This window comes from Loxodonta africana, chromosome 5 (assembly GCF_030014295.1).
Source record: "Loxodonta africana isolate mLoxAfr1 chromosome 5, mLoxAfr1.hap2, whole genome shotgun sequence".
NCBI classification, from domain to species: domain Eukaryota; kingdom Metazoa; phylum Chordata; class Mammalia; order Proboscidea; family Elephantidae; genus Loxodonta; species Loxodonta africana.
Window position 1 is genome coordinate 119,812,920 of NC_087346.1, and position 20,998 is coordinate 119,833,917.

At 42.2% G+C, this 20,998-nt stretch overlaps 1 long non-coding RNA gene across 21 annotated transcripts in view; it reads right to left on the bottom strand.

Annotated features, from left to right (window-relative positions):
• The window catches only part of LOC111751050 (uncharacterized), a 279,013-nt gene that overhangs the window by 127,874 nt on the left and 130,141 nt on the right, over window positions 1-20,998 (bottom strand). For 10 of the 21 annotated variants that reach the window (XR_010322135.1, XR_010322127.1, XR_010322136.1 and 7 more), the window contains one exon: window positions 3,869-12,040. The exons of 4 other annotated variants lie outside the window; for them this stretch is intronic. This is a non-coding gene — a long non-coding RNA (uncharacterized LOC111751050). Of the gene's footprint in view, window positions 1-3,867; window positions 12,041-14,711; window positions 20,137-20,998 lie in introns of those variants that run through there. 7 more of the 21 variants (XR_010322132.1, XR_010322119.1, XR_010322130.1 and 4 more) reach the window with 3 other exon arrangements.

Here is a 20,998-nt window from a genome sequence, read left to right on the forward strand (position 1 = left end):
ACATTCTTTTTGATGATGAATGCAACAGCATTCCTCTTCAAGTTGTCATTCCCGGCGTAGTAGACCATATGCTTGTCCAATTCAAAATGGTGAATACCAGTCCATTTCAGCTCACTAATGCAACTCTATAGAACAGGGTAGAACTGCCCCATAGGGTTTCCAATGCTGTAAATCTTTATGGAAACATACTGCCACATCTTTCTCCTGTGGGGAAGCTAGTGGGCTCAAACCGCAGACCTTTCTGTTAGCAGCCCAGCAGTTAACCACTGCGCCACTGCTATCAAAAAGAAAAAATCGACTGTCTTCTATACATGAATCTATAGTGCAGGCAAACATAAACTTTTGCTTTTTCTCCTTTTTCCTAGGAAGGAAATCAGTGCCAATCAATCCTCAGGGTATCTCCACAGCTGCAACTTATCTTTCCCAGATTAAGAAACTAGAATTTTGATGCAGAAAGGAAAAAAGAGAATGCTACACCCTAGAGTAAAAAATGACCTGTCAACACACAAAGTTATTTCAGATCTAGTGAGAGCCCCACAAACTTCTCCCCAGCCTCACTCTGGGTAGGATCATGCAGCACTAGAAGCATTTGTTTCTTTTCCATGGAACTTGAAGGCCTTGTCAAAATGCAGCATAAGTTAATAGACTCTGCCAGTGTGAGTACCAAGCAGTGGTGCCTGAGAGCCAAGCTGGGCCCCTGCCCTGTTCTAGAAGCCAGAGATACAGGGGGAAAAAAAGAGACAAAAGCTCTCCCACATTCAGCTTACATTCTCATTTTCTTGTCATTGACTGTGTAAGATCCTGTCCTCTCAGGCAGGTTTTAAGGGGAGATGGTGCAAACCTTAATCCCAGGACGGCCCATTGTCTGGCTTTCGGCAACCTCTCCCCTCACACAGCCGCGAAGCATCAAGCATCTCCTCTCACCTACCGTGGCTGAGAGGCCTGGGGCCCTTCTTCAGCAGCAATGTGGAGGCTTTTACTTTCTTTGATCCTTTGGGCACATGTGACCTTTTCTACAGCTACCTGAGACTATTTTTCCTACCTTACAACCCAGTAAGCACAAATCTTTGAGAAGAGGACTGGAGCCACAAGTTTTAAGTTTTTAGGCAGCAAAAAAATCATTTCCCAACCCCTGCCTGTTACGGACACATGGTCTCAGACATTTCCTGCCTGAGTCCCAGAAGCTTCACGGCTCTTGCACACATGCCCCCCCTACTGCCTGATGTGGGCAATGCATCCCTGAGTTCAGGGGAACAATGAATGCCAGGAGCCTGGCCCTGGGATAGCCATGTTGAAAGACTGCAGAGGAATTGCCAAAAAATGAAATAGATCCTTAAGAATTCTTTCATTGCTTGATGAAAGGGCCAAGCTAACTAAATCTTTTCTTTACATTTCAGTAGTAAACTCTGTAATGAAGACCGAATAAGTAAATCCTCCCTGAATAGTCCTGCCAAATAATTTAGGTTTCTCATAAAGGTTAAATAGGAGCTCCTGAGGGTTCCAAACTGTTAACTGCTAACCAAAAGGCTGGTGGTGATTCAAGTCCACCGAGAGGTGTCTCGAAAGAAAGACCTGGCAATCTGCTTCCAAAAGATCACAGCCTTGAAAACCTTCAGGAGCAGTTCCACTCTGCATGCATGGGGTCACTGTGAGTCGGAATCGACTCTATGGCAGCTGGTGCTGGTTTAAGGGCTAAATAGGTGAAAAGAATTTTAGGTTTAGGCTCAGAGGTCAGGGACTCATATCCCAGTTTTGTTTCTTTGTTTGATGAGTGACCTTAAATAACTCATTTAACCTTTTTAGGATTTTGGCTGGCAAGCCTCAGTATCTTCTCTGTAATTTGAGCATAATGATGTTGCTTATCGCACAGTGTTGTTGTGGATAGGAAATAAAAGACTCCAAATGTATGAGAAAAGTATTTTATAACAATAAAAATTAATGTGAGGTGTTGTTATTGCTTTCTGTCTCAATCCAAAACACACACACACCCCTCTTCCACACCTCTTAGTGGAAACAGTAGTTGAGGCTACCTAAAAAAGGAAGTAGGGCAAGGAAAGTGCAGTCATAAACAGGAAGTAGCAGAAATGCCACCAGAAAAATTGGCTCAAGCAAAAGAAAAAGAAAACATACAAGACACACTAGTCCAAGGCTAAGTTTTTAAAGATCAAGTTAGATACAGTTCAGGATTTGGGGTGTTGCCAGCCTGGCTTGACCCCCTAGATAGGGGATTTTCAGAGATGATGAGATCATTCTTTTGACCTAGATTTGACCTCACAAATGAGAATTTTCCCTCTGCATTTGAGGACCTCTGCAGTTGGTAGGTTCCTGCCTTTTTAAATGTAGGTCTCTCCTCCTTTTCCCCTGTGGCCATAGGCGGGGCAGAACACTCCACCCTTGCTTTGCCCTTGCCCGCCCTCGGAACCGCCCTGCAGCTCCTCTCAAATTACTGCCTCCCTTCCTGGCCTGACAAACTTGCCACATTGTAGGTTGGCTTCTTAAGGGAATATAAGAAAAGTACTCCAGTGACGGCTGCACAAAGAATTTTTACAGTTTGGGAGATTATGTCAAATTTTCTTTCCAACTTTCTGCTTAAAACAAAAAAACGGAGGCAAAATTCTAGATATATTTCTGGTGGTGGTGGGGGGGGGGACCCTAAAGGGAAACACATCTGGACACATCCAGCTCTTTGTTTTCTTGTTGTTGTTCTTGAGATATCTTTCAAAGACCTGCGGACCTTTTTTGCCTCTAACCTAATTTTGTGTGATGTTTTTGAGGTACAGAAGGAAGAAGATTAAAAGCCTAAGAATTTTAAGTTGTCACCAAGCATGCCTAAAAATTTTCATTTGTTTGCAAAACCAAACTTCCTTCTCTGGTCCCAACGAAGAAACTAGTTTCTGCCTCCATGCCCTACATTCCTTTTAGTAAATGACCCCTCTAACCCTTGGGCCCTGGTGGCGTGGTGGTTAAGCAGTTTGGCTGCTAACCAAAAGGTCAGCAGTTCGAATCCACCAGCCACTCCTTGGAAATCCCATGGGGCAATTCTACCCTGTCCTATAGGGCCACTATGAGTTGAAATCAACTTGACAGCAACGGGTTTTTAGGTTTAACCCTTGGAAAAGGAGTCCCTCGGTGGTGCGAATGGTTAAGCACTGAACTACTGGCCAAAAGGTTAGTGATTCAAACCTACCCAGAGGCACCTTGGAAGTAAGTCCTGGCAATCTACTTCCACAGCTTATGGCCTTGAAAACAGTGTAGAGAAGTTCTCCTCTGCACACGTGGAGTCGCCATGAGTTGAATCAACTTGATGGACACAAACAACAACAACAATCCTTGGAAGGAGTCCTTGGGTGGCACAAACTGTTAATGTGATCAGCTGCTAACCAAAAGTTTAGAGGTTCAAGTGTACCCAGAGGCACCCAGGAAGAAAAACCTGGCACTCTACTTTCAAAAAAATCAAGCCATTGAAAACCCAGTGAAGTACAGTTCTATTCTGATACATGTAGGGTCACCATGAGTTGGAATCGGCTCAAGGACAACTTGTCAATCCTTGGAAGAATGCTTGGTGTGAGCGCAAGACAGAAAGTAAGGAGACATATGCCCATCCTTTGAGGGACTCCAGTCCATGGGCAGTGCCACAGAGAAGAACGTAAATATCCAAAAGATTACATTATCTCCTATTTAGGCTTTGTACATTTTGCAATGGCCTCCAACCAGATACACTGAAAACTGTACTGTCAGGATGATAATAATGACACTTTCCAAGCGTTTTCGTATTTGAGCCTGATAACATTCCTATGAGTACAGTGAACAGGTAGAAGTATGCTGGAGTTAAAAAAAAAAAAAAAAAAAAAGATGAGGAAATTAGGAGCAGACAGACAAAGTGATTACTCCAGGACCACTCAGCTGGTTCACTATGAAGCCCAGACTAAGACATTAAAAAAAAAAAAAAAAGACATTAAGGTCTTCTAAATTCTACTCTAGCATTTAATGCCCATTAAGGTATTGTTACCAACAGGTTGTACAAGCTGTCTGCGCCAAACAAATAAGCTGTCACCATTTTTAAACACAGGGTAGCATAAGCATTTAAAAGTAAGATAACTTTCTACAAATTACATGGAATATGTTATCATATGCAAAAATGGGACTCTGGGGCTCTTTTCAATAGATAATACATCTTTTAAATTAAATTTTTTATTTTTAGTGGGTGACTCTTTTAAAGAGTCGAAAGTCAAAAATCTAAAAAATAATATTCCCCAGTAGTCTTGCTGCTATCTCCTTCCCCGTCATCCCATTTCTCCACTTCATTCTCTCCTTAGTTGGTAATCATTTGTCTTAGTTCCTTTTTATCCTTCTCATGTTTCTTTATGAAAAGACAAATGTGTACTTTTAGTCTTATTTGTAGTCTTAAAGAGGGCATATATAGATAGCACATTTTGAGTTGGCTTTCTGGAAGTGGTGGGGAGCTTTGCTGAACCACCCCGCTCTAACCAAGGATCCCTGGTGATCACAGCAGCTCATCTACAAACAACAGTGACACAGAACCTAGAAAAGTAAAAGCAACTGAAGATACAGTTGGATAGGTTTGCCCCATACACAGGTACGCCTGGGTGGCCCAAACAGTTAATGTGCTCAGCTGCTAATCCAAAGTTTGTAGGTGCGAGTTCACCCAGAGGACAAAAAAATCAGCCACCGAAAACCCAGTGAAGCACGGTTCTACTCGGACACACATTGGGTTGCCAGGAGTCAGAATCACCTCAATGCCACCTGATTAGGTTTTGGGTTTTTTTGCCCCATAAACCTGGGCCCCTCGATAAACTAGAACAAAGACAAGCCCGGTATTCTATGGCCATCACTGACTGTGGCAGCCGTTTCATAGGGGAAAACTTGTCTAGATGCCCAGGTAAAACCCAGATGATGTCAGTAGGAAAAATGTTTTAAGCAGTAGTTGCCTGGTACTGTTATTCGGAGAACGTTTCGTGGTGATTCACAGGAAGAGTCATGTGTCCTGCAAACAGAAGGGTCATCTCAATTCAACCTCCGAAGGTGGGTTTTTCCACCAAAGGAGCTTTAAAGCCCCTCCTATTGTCACAGCATACTGAAGGAACACAGAAGATCAACTGCGATGGAAGCCAGTACACTGGGAGGAGGGGAAGACTAGGGCCCTCTATGAGCTGAAACAACAGGGCCAGAGATGATAAGTGGACATTCCGGAACAGGCCAGGCCACCTGGGACAAAGCCTCTCTGAACTCAGGGAAGGACACAGATTAGACCAACACAGAGATTCTCTCTCCAGTCTCACTGGTTACAGGTTTGGCCCTGTTTTTCAGTGAGGAGGAACTAGAGACACAGCTGGGGCCCTACTGACAAGTGCTGAGGAGAAGGCTGGGAGGTGCATCACAGAGCTAGCTCTTGTCCCTTGTCAGACACACCAGTGGCCTCCCCATCCCCAGAAATACCGGCCTCACACCCCTCCTTCCCCCATTTAGAATAAAGCCACAGAGAGTCTGCAGAAATGTCATAGTCCACGTAGTGTGGACAGTGGGATGCAGTCAGAGACTGTTGTTGTTAGTTAGGTACCCTCAAGTCAGTTTTGACTCACAGCAACTCTAGGTACAACAGAATAAAACACTACTCAGTCCTGAGCCATCCTCACAATCATCATTATGACTGAGCCCATTGTTGCAGCCACTGTGTCAATCCATCACGCTTAGGGTCTTCCTCTTTTTCACTGACCCTCTACTTCACCAAGCATGATGTCCTTCTCCGGGGACTGATTCCTCCTGATGACATGTCCAAAGTATGTGAGACGTAGTCTCACCATCCTCGCTTCTAAGGAGCATTCTGGCTGTACTTCATCCAAGGCAGATTTGTTAGAGACTGCTGCTTTATAATTTGTCGCATAGAAGTACATATCCACCATTATCTGTCAGTAGTGGCTGGCATGTTGCTATGCTGCTGGAAGCTATGCCAGTGGTATTTCAAATACCAGCAGGGTCACCCACGGTAGCCAGGTTTTAGTTTAGCTTCCAGACTAAGACAGACTAGGGAGAAAGGCCTGGTGATCTACTTCTGAAAATTAGCCAGTGCAAACCTATAGACCACAACAGAACATTGTCCAGCTTACTTGCTTTGGACACGTCATCAGCAAGGATCAATCACTAGAGGAAGACATCATATCTGGTGAAGTGGAGCACCAACAAAGGTGAGGGAGGCCCTCTGTGAGATGGATTGGCCCACTAGCCACAATGATGGACTCAAACATGTTGGTTGATTGTGACGATGACAAAGGACTGGGCGACGTTTCCTTCTGTCGTGCACAGGGTCACCGTGAGTCAGAGTCAACTCTCTAGCAGCTAACAAGAAGTATATATACTAAATATAACATGGTTCTCACTATGGAGAGTGGGCCCCATCATTTTCAAAGAATCTGTTCTTTGACATTGTACAAAGTCCGAGGCAGGGAAAAAATTCCTTCCAAGCTATTGTGCTACGGACCAAGCCTCCCTCGCCACCCTCTCCACCTTACACACACACCCCTGACGGCTGGATCTGAGACCCTCCTGCCCAATTGTGCAAAACCACATGCTCATTTTCCTCAGAAGTGAAAGCTTTCTGCAGCTGTGTTTTGGAAGGTACATGAAACTAAATGGTATATCACTCTCCATAGCGGGGCTCTTGGTGTTGTGGTTGTCGATCACTTTACCTTTGTTTCTGTTCAAACTGGCCTGACATCCTTGCTGAGATGCTGTGACAAATACTTTGGGCCCATAAATTGGCATGACTTGGTGTGGCTTGGCCTGCTTCTTGTCAGGCAGGCGAAAACAGTAAAGCTTGGTTCAAACACGCTTGAGGGATTCGGCACCTGGAAATCCCAGTGAAGCCAGTTCCATTCCAGATCTTTCTCAACACCCAGAGGAGGGAGCACAAGGGCCTGAAAGTCCTGACAAACTTCCCTGCCCACAATTCTATCCTCTAGGGGGTGAGGGAATGAAGCAATATTTATTTATGAGTGTGGGGTCTGAAGTCAGGAAGTAGATCTGATGCCTTAGAAGAGCCCCGCGATCAAATATCACCAATTTCGATTCTGAAGGATGATACTTAGATACTTAGACCCAAGACCATGGGTGCCTACATCAAACTCCTCCACCAAGCTCAGACCAAGAACATGTTTTCCACAGGGCTGTTGCCTTGGCTATTCTGATCCCTTCGTGGTTCCCAGCATCCTTGTTTTCCATGTTTCTTGGGTTCCATTCTTGTTTTCCACTTTTCTTGGGCTCCATCCAATGCTGAGTAATGAGTCAGAGCCAGAAGCTTTGAGGAGTTAAGCTGCCACTCCAAAGAGGGGAGTAACTAGCAGCTCCAGGCACCAAATGGTAGGCCCCTGCCTGACTGGTAGGCTCGTGGCCTCAAGGCACCTAGAGGAGGAGGAGGTGGGTGTAGCTAGGGTGGGGTTATTTGTTTTCCCTGGCAGGGCCAGGGAGAAGTGGGGCTCTTCCCTGTTGAACCTCCACCATTGGTCTTCTGGGAGTGGTCGCCTACCTCAGACACAGGACCTGACACCCCATAGGCTATTGCTCTCCTTCCTTCCCTCCTCCCCTGTTCCGCCCACCACAGGTTCATCTTAAAGTATTTTAGTCCAAGATTTGCCTTGGGGTAAACTTAAGATCTGATACTGGGAAGGGATGTAGCATAGGGCTTTCCCTTGTATGACCCTGGTCTATGACACATTCAGTGGACTCCGTGAGGGCCCACACTCCTGGTGGATGGATGCCAGGGCTGGTGTGGAAATAAAGCAGGTCTGAAAGAAAGGCTGAAGTGTGCTGCCAGGCACGCGAGTGAGCTCTCCAAGTGCACTGTGCAAAATGATGACAACGATAAAGACAGTAACAACAACCATCATTTAATAAGTGTCTTCTACTGTGCGCCAGGTGCTGTTCTAAGGAGATATATATAATATACATATTACATATAATATACATATTGTTGTTGTGTGTGATTAAGTTGATTCTGACTTATAGCGACCCTATAGGACAGAGTAGAACTGCCCCTTAAGGTCTCTTAGGCTGTAAATCTTTACAGGAGCAGATCACCAGGTTTTTTTCTCCCACTGCGTGGCTGGTAAGTTTCAAACTGCCAACCTTTCTGTTAGCAGCCAAGTGCTTAGCCATTGCACAAGGGCTCTTTGGGTGGATGGATGGACGGACTGTCAGATGGATGGACAGATAGACATGTGTGTATGTGTGTGTTTGTGTGTAAATACAATTTAGTCCTCACAATAACTCTGTGAGGTAGGTACTATTTTCATTGTGGGTTGCCATCAAGCTGTCTCTGATTTATGGGGATCCCATGATTAACAGAATGAAACACTGCCTGGTCCTGCACCATCTTCATGATCGTTGTTACGTTTGAGTCCACTGTTGCGACCATTGTGTCAATTCATCTCATTGAGAACTTCCTTCACCTTCACGGGCCCTCCTCTTCACCAAACATGATGTCCTTCTCCAGCAATCGGTCCCTCCTGATGACCTATCCGAAATAAGTGAGTTGAAGTCTCAGACAATGTTCTGTGATCCATGGGGTTTTCATTGGCTGGTTTTTGGAAGTAGAATGCCAGACTTTTCTTCCTAGTCCCTCTTAGTCTGCAAGTTCCTCTGAAACCTGTCCATCATGGGTGACCCTGCTGCTATTTGAAATACCTGTGGCACAACTTCCAGTATCATAGCAACTTATCAATGAGAGTAACAGAGAGATCCAAGATCACACAGCTAATACAAAGCAGAGCTAGGATTTTAACGCCAGCCGTCAAGCTAGTCAATGAATACGGAAGACTGAAGAAGAATGGATGCCTTTGAAGTATGGTGTTGGCAAAGAATATTGAATATACCATGGACTTTCAGAAGAACAAACAAATCTGTCTCAGGAGAAGTACAGACAGAATGCTCCTTCGAAGAGAGGATGGCAAAATTTCGTCTCACATACTTTGGACATGTTATCAGAAGGGACCATTCCCTGGAGAAGGACGTTATGTTTGGTAAAGCAGAGGGTCAGTGAAAAAGAAGAAGACCCTCAATGAGATGGATCGACACAGGGCTGCAACAATGGGCTCAAGCAAAACAACAATTGTGAGGATGGCGCAGGACTGGGCAGTGATTTGTTCTGTTGTACACAGGGTCGCTATGAGTCGGAACCAGCTTGACAGCACCTAACAACAACAGTCAAGCTCTGGAGTTCACACTCTTAACTGCTACTCTGTATTGACAAAAACGTGGGTATTATTTTCCTCATTTTATAAGTGAGGAAACTGAGGCACAGCTAAGTTAAGTGACTTGCCCAACACCACACTGCTAGGAAGAAACAGAGACAGGCACCCAGGGCTGATTCTTAACCACTCCCCAGCAGCAGGGTGGGGAGATTGAGGAGGAGTGGTGATGTCAGGATGTAATTGCATCCTACTGGCTTTTCTCCACCTCAAGTTTCTACCTTCCGCCTGGAGCTTTGAGCACTTGGTTCAGATGACAGGAAGCTACTGGAAAAAGAGCCAGCTACTGAGTGAGCAGGTGAGGAAATCAGAAACCTGCACCTGCCAATCCAGGAATCAGTCCAATGCGCCTATGGAACTGACACCTGGCTGCCCAGGTGAGGTGTCCAGATGCCCCAGGCAAGGGGAGGTAAACATTAGAGGAAATTAGAGTTTCCAGAAAGGTCAACATGGAGTCAGAGAGGGAATAAAGAAGGCTAAGATGTGATAAAAACAGGTTGGAATCCTAGACCCTCTTAGTTGGAAAGAACCATAGAGGTTTAACTAGTCCAGACCTCTTGTTTTATCAATAACGAAAGCATGTATTGAGCACTTATTATGTGCCAGGCACTATGCTAAGAAATTTGTGCTTTACTCCTGCCTACAACAATCCTATGAGACACTTGCTATTTTTTCCCCCCTTTCATGAGGAAAAGTTAATTGGCCCAATAAGAGGTAGATAGTCTGACTCACTCCAAAGTCCACATTCCTTCTTACCCTGTAACTTTTTTATTATGAAAACTTTTAAACATACACAAAATAAGAGACTATTGTAGTGAATTCCCATACATCTGTCAACCTCCTGCAATAATTATCAACACAGAACAGATCTTATTTAATCTATCCTCCATCTACTTTTCCACTAGCTTATTTTTAATTTGGCCCCAATCAAAATATTTCTGTATCATACCATCATGTTATCATCTATATATATGTTAGTATGTATCGCTAAGATGGACTTTTTAACATAAGCACAGTATCAGTATTACATATAAAGAAAATAACAATTTCTTAATATCATCAAATATCCAACACTATTCAAATATCTCAGATTGTCCCATAAATGTATTTTTACTGTTGGTTTGCTTAAACTAGAATTAAAAAAATAAGTTCACCCCTTACATTTGGTTGATAAGTCTCTTAAATCTCTAATACGTAGGGCCTCTTTCCCTCTGCCCAGAGTCCTGGGTGGTACAAATGGTTAAGCACTTGACTACTAACCAAAAGGTTGGCAGTTTGAACCCAGGCAGAGATGCCTCAGAAGAAAGGCCTGGTGATCTTCCAAAAGATCACATTCTTGAAAACTCTATGAAGCAGCTCTATTCCACAACACAAGGGGATGCCATGAGTCAGAATCTACTCAATGGTGACTGATTTGGGTTTTGTTTGTTTTTCCGCCACTGTCATTTATTGATTGAAGAAACAGAGTTGTTTGTCCTGTAATATTTCTCACATTTTCGATTTGCTGGTAATGTCATTGAACATGTTGTCCTGTGCCCTAGGTTTCCTGTACACTGGTAGTTAGATCTAGATCAAACTGGTAGTTTGATCATACCCGCATTTGATTGTTTGGAAAGATACCTCATAGGCAGTACACTGTGAAGGACCCTACGCTTAAGCCTGTTTTTTTCCAGAAGGTGAAGGGTCTAGCCTGAGCTTACACAGGTAATGAAGGGGGGCAGAACCAGGACTGGAAGGAACTTGTCTTCTGACTCCAGGTGCCTGCCCTTCCCACTCCATCACAGGGCTTGAATCTAGCCTTTTCTCCTTGGAACAAAAGGACAGTTTGGCTGTCATTTGATCTTCTACCTCCATTGCAAGAGAAGCCAAGAGAGGGGCAGAGGGAAATTTCAAACCTTTCTTTGGCACATGGCTTTTTTAAAAAAAAATTTAAACGGATGGTGGAAGGGTGGTGTCTTCCAGCCTGGGTGGGGCTGCCGCCTGCCTGTCTTCAGCTTTTGCCAGAGAACTGGAAGCACTTAAGCCAGAACTCTGGCAGAGACCATCATTCTGGTTGCCTCTGCAGAGACCATCATTCTGGTTGCCTCTCCTTTTAAGTACTGAGCACCAACTAACCTGAATGAGTGCTAACAGGAACATTTCATCCCTTTGACTTATGCATTTTAATTGGAGGGAAAGAGGTGTGCACACGCTGGTGTGCAGGGTGCCTAAGGAGGTGCACGGAATTCCACGTGGGGGAGTAAGAAAGGAAGAGCTAAGGAAGGAGGCAACCACTCTGTGCATTTCCGAGGTCAGCACTTTTTCCTGTCCTTGTGACTCTGAAAATGCAAATGCCAGAATGAAGACTGTACAACACAACTAGCTAGGAATGTTTCCATTGCAAGAGAAAGATACCCTTGCCACTGTTAAAAATTGGCAGGATTGGGGGTGGCACTCGAACGCACAATAAGAGTTCACATCTACTGAACACTGGAAACATACCAGGCACTTTATACACAGGCTTTCATTTAATCCTCACAACAACTCCGCAAAGTGGAAAAAAAAAAAAAAAACTACTTGCCATCAAGTTGATGCTGACTCATGACAACCTCTTGTGTGTCAGAGTAGAACTGTGCTTCTTAGGGTTTTGGATGGTTGATTTTCTGGACATCGATCACCAGGCCTTTCTTTCCAGGCAGCTCTGGGTGAACTCGAACCTCCAACCTTTCAGTTAGCAGTTGAGCGTGTTAATTGTTTGCACCACCCAGAGACGGCAAGGTAGGTGCTTTTATTACCAGAATCTGCAGATGAAGAGGAATGTGAGGTCACACAGATGTTATTAGTGAAGGCAGAATTCAAATTCAGGTTTTTCTCATTTAGAGTCTACAGCTTCACCACTAGACGACAAGGTCAGTGAATGAAGATAGCCCACGTGGAAGGAGGTGGCAGTTTGGAAAGACGATTTAGTAGGGTTTAGTTGTCACTCAAGTAATGCACACTTGGATCACCACTTTGGGAACTAGTCATCTTCCATTTCAACATAAGTCTCTGAAATCTATTAGGTGAATTTCACAGATTTCATAGAAAGGCAGAAAGTTTTCTTGAGGAATTGGCCATGGGAAAGCACCTGTTAAGCGTTCTTTCCCTCCTTTCCTGTCAAGTCTAATTTCCTCACTGGCACCAATAGCCTTACTGTGAATTTGAAAAATAGCACCTTTTCTGGGTGGATAAATGGCAAACGAGTGTTCCCTCTGGGCAGATCCTTCTGCAGGGGTCATATCCTACTGTAGGCCAGTGATAGGTCATATTTTAGAAACAGGGAGACGTTGCCAGTTCTGTGTCATCCTCACAATCACCAGCATACTTGAATCCATCATTACAGCTATCGTGTCAATCCATCTAACCAAGGGTGTCTCTTGCCTTCGATGGCTGTCCACGTCACCAAACATGATATCCTCTTCCAGTGACTGACCGCTCCTAATGACATGTCCAAAGCAAACAAGTCAATGTTGTGTTGCGATCCACAGGGTTTTCATTGGCTAATTTTCAGAAGGAGATTGCCAGGCCTTTCTTCCTAGTCTGTTTTAGTCTGGAAGTTCCTCTGAAAGCTGTCCACCATGGATGACTTACTGGTATTTGAATTACTGGTGAAATAGCTTCCAGTATCAAAACAACACGCAAACCACCACAGTACAACAAACAGACATGTGGTGGAGTCCAATTTTAGCTCCCTTCAAGTCCCTACAGCCAGGTATGACAGTGTGCAGTAGAGCCTTGGCAACAGTCAAGCTTGTTTCCCTGACCTGCACTCTTTACACTTGTGAAGCCCAGCTCACTCTTGCTGAGCTGTTACTGCCTTTTGGTGGTTGTTTCACGTGACTGTGGGCTCATATCAGCTCATAAGAGGGCAGAACCCAATTACTAGATTACTCAGAGTGCTGGTTTTGCTTTTCTTCTTTTTCTTTTTTTCCCACCACATTCAAAACTGTGGCAGCCAAATTTCCCCCAGCCTTACTTATTTGACTCACGAGGCCAGGCTGCCATTACCGTAGTGAGCAGCCCACAGATTTGCGCCATATTAGCCTGTCTTTTTTCAATAGGGCTGATCAACTTAAGTGGTTTCCTTTTGTCATTGGATTTTGTAAAAGAAGATGAAAAGTAATTTGCATTTTATAAACTTTTTTAAAATCATGTTAAAATGCAAAGTAAATATGAATCAGTATAAATCATTTGGAACTAAATTTGGTTATAACTTAGATACAATCATTCCACTTTTGGAAACTTGTAGTAAAGAAATAATGCTTAATACAGGAGAAAAACAAAAACCTCTATTCATAGAGAAGTCACTAGTGTATTATTTGTAATAGAAAAAAATTGGGAAAGGGTTAAGTAAATTATGGTATATACCATGTAATGAAGTTTTACACAGTTTTTAAAACTTTTGTTTCTGAAATGTTTGAACATATCAAATGCCCCTGTTGTTATGTTAAGGCAAAAATACTGGGAAACAAATAAAATATAAATTATGACCACAACCATGTCAGGCATGCTTAGAAACATTCAGGAAGACAATATATTAAAAGTAGTCTTATTAGACTATCTCAGTTCCCTAGTGCTGCTGTAACAGAAATACTACAAGTGGGTGACTTTAAAGAACAGAAATTTATTTTCTCACAGTTCTGGAGAAATTGAAAGTCCAATTCAGGGCCTTGGCCATGTAGATCCCTTCCTTGTACGTAGTCCTGGGTTCTCCTTGGTTCGTCGGCTTATAGATGATCTTTGCATGGTATCTGTCTTCTCCCATGTGTGCAAGTGTGTCTCTGTGTCTCTGCTGATCTTTAGATAACTCAGAAGTTATTAGGTTTGGGATCCACCCTACATTAGTATGACCTCAGATGATTGATTTCGTTACTTTAGATTGCATTATGGAAAGAAATTACATTATATTACATTAGGTGTAGAGTAATTACATTACTTTTATATTATATCCACAGTAAGGTAAAAGCTAAAAGGTGAATTCAGGAAATCTTAACACTAGCTGTTGATAAGCTAGTTGAGGAAAAAAAAGAAGAATATGGAGCTATCATTAAAAAAAAAAAAGTACAGCTAGAGTACTCCTTGGAAGTGAGGATGGTGAGACTTCATTTCACGTACTTTGGACGTTATCAGGAGGGACCAATCCCTGGAGAAGGACATCATGCTGGGTAAAGTAGAGGGTCAGTGAAAAAGAGGAAGACTCTCAACGAGATGGATTGACACAGAGGCTGCAACAATGGGCTCAAACATAGCAATGATTGTGAAGATGGAGTAAGACCGGACAGTGTTTCATTCTGCTGTACATAGGGTCACTATAAGTCAGAAGTGACTAAACGGCATCTAATAACAACAACACAACTATACATATATATATATATATATATATATATATATATATATATATATATATATATATATGATTTACTTTAAGGAATTTGCTGCCATGATTGCGGGGACTGGCAAGCTCAAAATCCTTAGGTCAGGTGGCAGGCTAGAGAGTCCTGCTGGCTTGCACAATTGTCAGGGGCGGGAGCTGACAACTCCAAAACCTGTAAGTCAGGTGGCAGGCTGGAGACTGCTGCAGGTTTGTATCCCAAGATCCACAGGTCAGGTAATGGAAAGGTTGCAAAGTGAAGAGAGCGAGAGTGCCAAAATATCTATTTATGGTCTGTAGGCGGAACACACCCTAAAGAAATTCTATTTTCAGTTGATTGGTTACATCATGGAAAGTGATTGCATTACATTTCATTAGATTACATTGTGGAACAACAATTTGACTAATGTTTGGCCAAGCCACTGGGAACCATAGCCTAGCCAGGTTGTTCTAAAATTAACCTTCACAGGAACTCATCATACTCTTCTCTCTACTTTTATGCAGACTTGAAGATTTCCATAATAACATGATTTTGTTAAAGGTACATTCATATCTTAATTTTGTTTTGACTGAAAACAATTACTCCTTTTGCTATAGAAATGAGGGCTAGAGTAAGGCAATGGCTACAGGCATGGACTAAGCACCCAAGCTGTCTGTGCTTGAATGCCAACTCTATCCCTTACCGGTTGGATAATCTAGGGTAATTAACTTAATTTGTCTGTATCTCAGTGTCCTCAATTATAAAATGAGGATATTAATACCACCTAGTTACTACTTCATAGAGTTATGAAGATAAAATGAGTAAGATTTCTGCAGTGTCTAGAACATCTTGTGGCACATATTAAGCACTATATGGTTTTACTATTTTTATTACAGGTAGTTCCTAATGGTAGTCCCCAATTTACGATAGAGTTCTGTTCCCTCGACTACTCTGTGGTAAGTTGGTTCTGACATAAGTCAAATGTCTCATTTTTTTCATTATCATTGCCTTTTGTTATCAGTATCTTTATAAATCTGATCTTTATTTGTCTTTGGGGGTTGAAAACATTACATCTGAGAATGATAACATCAGCCAATTACGTGCTGCAACATCGGATATAGTACATATTACTAACAATAAGATGGGCAAAACAACCAGATGGTTGTAAATGCAGTTTGTTGTAACTCAAATACGTCATAAGTCGGGGACTGCCTGTATTTCTTTTTTGTCTTTGGGCATACGTCTCCCGATAAAAACATCTCTACTTATTTTGTATCTCATATGCAGAAACTCATCCATACTCTTAACCCATTAGCGAAAAATCTTCTAAATTCTTTAAAGTGGAGCAAGAACTTAAAGATGCTTGGGAAGCAATCTGAGGGCAAATTCTGCTAAATTTTAGTGATTTACTTTCAATTTTTTATAGTTGCTTGTCCATACCCAATTACCTAAAATGACCACTGTTTTTTTCTCTTTTAGTGTGGCTCATCTTTATCAAGTCTTTTCAAATCAAGTTAATTTTCCTAAGAACCATTCTTTCTGCATTATATTTTCATCCATTTATGTAATGCCTAATTATATTGCAAAATTTTGATTACAACCTATATAAACATGCCTGAGAACAAACAAAACTGGCTCTTGGTAAGCAGACAACACAAATGGGGGAAGAAGAAGTGCCCATATGCACTGTGAGAATACCAAGGGCATGTATTAGGCTTGCTGAGGGCATCAGTCATATGCTTTACAGAGAGAATGGTGGGTTCATCTTGCAGCTTTGTTAAGTGATGTCAGCTAGGGGGCCTATTTATTGTATTCAACAAGTCAACAGTGGTTGTCTTCTTTCTTTTGTTACAGTTTTTTTTTTTTTAATAATGAGCATGCATTATAACTCTTATCCACCCCCTCCCCAAAAATTCAGCAACACGTTCTTTCTTTGAAATGACTTTTTTTAGTGAGTCCATTCACAGAGGACTAGAATGCAAACATAAAGAAAATGTGTAATTAATATCGTGAATTTATACACCCTTGTGTCCAAACAGTGGGTTGCCGGAGTCTCCAAAACACCTGGGTCTAAGCAACAGCAATTATAGTGATCACTTGTTTCAAGGACAATGTAAATATTGAAAAAAATGTCCTAAGTGCCACAGGAATCCGAGGGGAATCCAGACTTCATGCTAAGAAGGTTCACACACTTTAATATTCACATTTTACTTTCGTTTTGACTGTAAAGTTACACAGAAACCAAATGATTAAATCTGCATTTCCTTCTAAATCAATGTGCAAATGGTGAGGCAGGGATTCCCCCTGTAGCTGGTATTCCTTAACTAAAAGGATTCTAGACCACCTCAGGCTTTGAAGATGTAGACTGCCTTAACATCGATCTAATCTAGCTGAATTCAACATTTCCTGTTTTTGTTTTTGTTTTGCTATACCAAATTTCACAGATCTTTTTACAAGTTAGCTGCTCTGTACGTATCATTGGTACTTTGCTTTCTGATCAACTGATAATTCTCGCCGTCTTCCTTGACCAGGAGGGAGGAAGTGAGAGAGATGCGTAGCTACTGCTACATTAACTTCTATCACTTGACAGGTGGAGAAACCAAGGTTGCAAGTCAGGTCTGTTTTTCAGGCTGGAGCATGCCCTATCTCTCCTCTGACTCCGACATTTGATTGCAGCGGTGCTTTATCGGGTGTATTTTCAAGCAAACTACTTGAACTAAGTTCATCTCATTGCAATGACAACAACAGGAGGGTTTAAGAGCGCGAGTGCAAAGTTGTGGCAACCTACTTCTGAAAAATCAGCCACTGAAAACCCTATGGAGCACAGTCCTGCTCTGACACACATGGGGTCACCATGAGTCGGAACTGACTCCTTGGCAACAGTTTTTGGTTAAAGCTGTGGCTAGATCCACCTTCTGTCCCTGTCCTTCAGCATTCACCACATGCTTCTAGAAGTCTGGGCCTGAAGTCCTTTCAGAAGAATCCCACCACATGAAATGTGCAGGCCAAACTGAAAGAATCTTGTCCCCAGACTCCTTAAACATAATGATGTCATTCATACACATTACATTCACAGAATATCACACCACATTGGCATTTAACAAGAGAATGTGTTTCCTAGTTACATCGAAGTTTCATATGATGGCAAGTTCAAACAGAATGTAAAATACAGTAGGAAATGAACATCTTTTCCCGCTGAAGAAACGTCCGCAGTCTACACATTTCCCACAACTTGCTCCATCTCAATCCATTACTCTTTTGATTGTCAGCAGAACTAAAAACCTGATGGCATTTATTCAAATTAGCTCCAAACCACAAATATTTATCTAGCCTTCGCTTATACATTCATTCAATTATTCATTTATTCATTCACTTAACAATTGCATAAGGATCACCGATAGTTTATGCAAGATCCGCAAGAGCTAGGTTTGGGAAAGAGAGATTACCAAGGCAGTTCCACCACCCATCTATCAGTGGAGGCTTGTGTGTCACTATGACACTGAACAGTTTTCAACGGGGCTTCCAGATTGAGACTAGTAAGAAAAACCTGGTGATCTACTTCTGAAAAAGAACCCAATGAAAACTCTGTAGATCACAATGGTTCAGTCTCGTTGTTCATGGGTTGCCATGAGTCAAGGGATGACTCAATGGCAGCTAACAACAACAACAGCCATTTCCGAAGTCAAGAAAAAATGTTATGTGACTATGACAATCAGATACTTCTGAAATTAAGTTATTGTTGTTCTCATGGGACTGTACATATATAGGCACAGTGAGTGAGTGAGTGAGTGAGTGAATCTCTGCAATACAAAAATGTAATTAAAGGAAGCTTTAAGCTACGAGAGCATGGAGTATCACTAAGGCTTCTTTGGAATCTGGAAACAAGAAAGAATCCAACAAAATCTCAAGCATGAAAATTGTTTTAAGCCAAAATCTGGAAAAAGTGCTACATTCATAATAAATCTGTTGCTCAAGATATTATCTAAATTAAGCCCAGCTATTTGGTTTTCAATTCCATTATTTGTCTTAGAAGCAAAAAAAAAAAAAAAAAAGCGATAATTTACTCATTGAAACGTGAGAAAGAGGTAAATCCTGCTTGTGGTAGATTTGGGTGGCACAAACAGCTAAGTGCTCGACTACTAACTGAAAAGTTGGTGGTTCAAATTCACCCAGAAGTACCTCAGAAGAAAAGTCTGATCTTCAGTTTCTGAAAGATCACAGCCTTGAAAAGCCTATAGAGTTTCTATGGGTCAGGAAATCAGGAGCATAAGGGTGCTTGAGGGTCCTCATATTATGGCAGCTGGCTTCTTACAGGTCTAGTGATCCAAAAGAATAAAATGGAAGTTGCAATCCCTTTTATAATCTAGCCGCTGAAGTCACATACAATCCCTTCACAATATCCTACACAGATAAGTCTCACTCACCGTGGAAGGGGACTGACTACACAAGGGCATGAATTCCAGGATGAGAAAATCATTGAGGGCCGTCATGGATTGATTTGTGTCCCCCAAAAATATGTGTATCAATTTGGCTAGGCCATGATACCCAGTAATGTGTGATTGTCCACTACTTTGTCATCTGATATGATTTTCCTATGTGTTGTAAATTCTATCTCTATGATGTTAATGAGATGGGATTTGCAGCATTCTGTTAATGAGGCAAAACCCAATCTACCAGATTAGATTGTGTTTTAGGCCAATCACTTTTGAGATATAAAAGAAAGAAGCAAGCAGAGAGACAGGGGGGCCTCATACCACCAAGAAAGTAGTGCCAGGAAAAGAGCGCATCCTTTGGACTCAGGGTTCCAGTGTGGAGAAGCTCCTAGACGAGGGGAAGGTTGATGACAAGGTCCTTCCGCCAGAACTGACAGAGAGAGAAAGCCTTCCCTAGAGCTGACACCCTGAATTTGGACTTCTAGCCTCTTTACTATGAAAGAATAAATTTCTGAGGGGCCGTGAGGCCAAGAAACCAGGAAGCCACCTACTTGTTACCACTGTTATAGCAGCACTAGACATCCAGGACAAGGCCATCTTGGAAATTACCACATTCTACTCTCTGGCTGTCAATGATTCAAATCCTTCCATATGCAAAATATATTAACACCATTCCACAGCTCCAAAACTCTCATCTCTTTATAGCAGCAGCTCAAAGATTAGGCTCTCATCATTTAAACAAAGTCCAGGAACAAATGAGACTACTCAAATCCATTTCTTTGAGTACAGTTCCTCTAAATCTGAAGGCCTGAGAACTAAAGAAATAAATTATCTGTTTCCCAGCAAACCCAGTACATAATGGTAGGGCAGGCATAGATAAGTACACAGGGGGGAATATGAGGCACACTGGAGTTACATAGGAGTCATTGATCCATAGCAACTCTGAAATCCAGCGGAGTAGTTCCTTGATTGAGAATCAAGGCCCGGGAATAATTCCGCACAGCTCTTGATTCCTCCTCTGGGCTAATGGTTTTTCCCTCTGAAATTCAGTAGTTTTCTCAACCTGCTTCTTGCCTGTAAAGTTTGAAGTGCAAAGATTTCGTTTCATTTTGTTCTATCTTTGTTAGCCCAAGCTGGAACTGTCTTTGCCAATATTATTCTCTGAAAACTTTTTGGATCTCCTATAAATATTGAGGCTCATTTCATTGGTCAAAAGCTATACCCATGAATCTCTTTGTTGTAAGCCATTCTATACTTTGGGCTTCTGCTGATATTGCTCAGGGATATCACCCTTAAGCTTCTTAGAAGCCCTATTGTTCGACTGAATAGTTCTCTAAGAAACTGCCTTGACTATTTCTGATGTCTTAACAAAGGATTTTACTGTCACATTCTAGGCTTCATATTTAGAGTATACTTTCCTGAGAAAGCCCTAGATTTGATCTGTCCCCAGAAGTTGTTTCTAAATTTTGGTGTTGTCTGCCATCTGGAGAGGATAGGAATTTTCAAATCCAAAAATTTCTGGCTCTTTTTTGAATGACAGTCCTTCTTTTTGATTATTTAGCTCACATTTTACAGCAAGAAGGAAACTTCAACACTCTGCCTGGAAGTCTCCTTAGCTATATCATCCAGTTCATTAGGTACATTTTCTTCTTTCCATGTTATTGCAGGCGATAGGGCTGCAAAACTTTCTGCCATGACATAAGAAGGATCTCCTTTCCTCCAGTTTCTAAAAACAATTTCCCCAATATTTTATTCTTTCTATGTTATCACAGGTAGTAGTTGCTACTAAACTTTCTGTCACTACATAACAAGGATCTCCTTTCCTCTGGTTTCCTATTTGCCCTTAAGCTCTCACTGGCAGCTTCCTCAAAGGCCATTAGGCTTCTGCTAAGTCTTCACTAGCAATAACCTTGAAGTTCTTCAATCTTCTACCCAC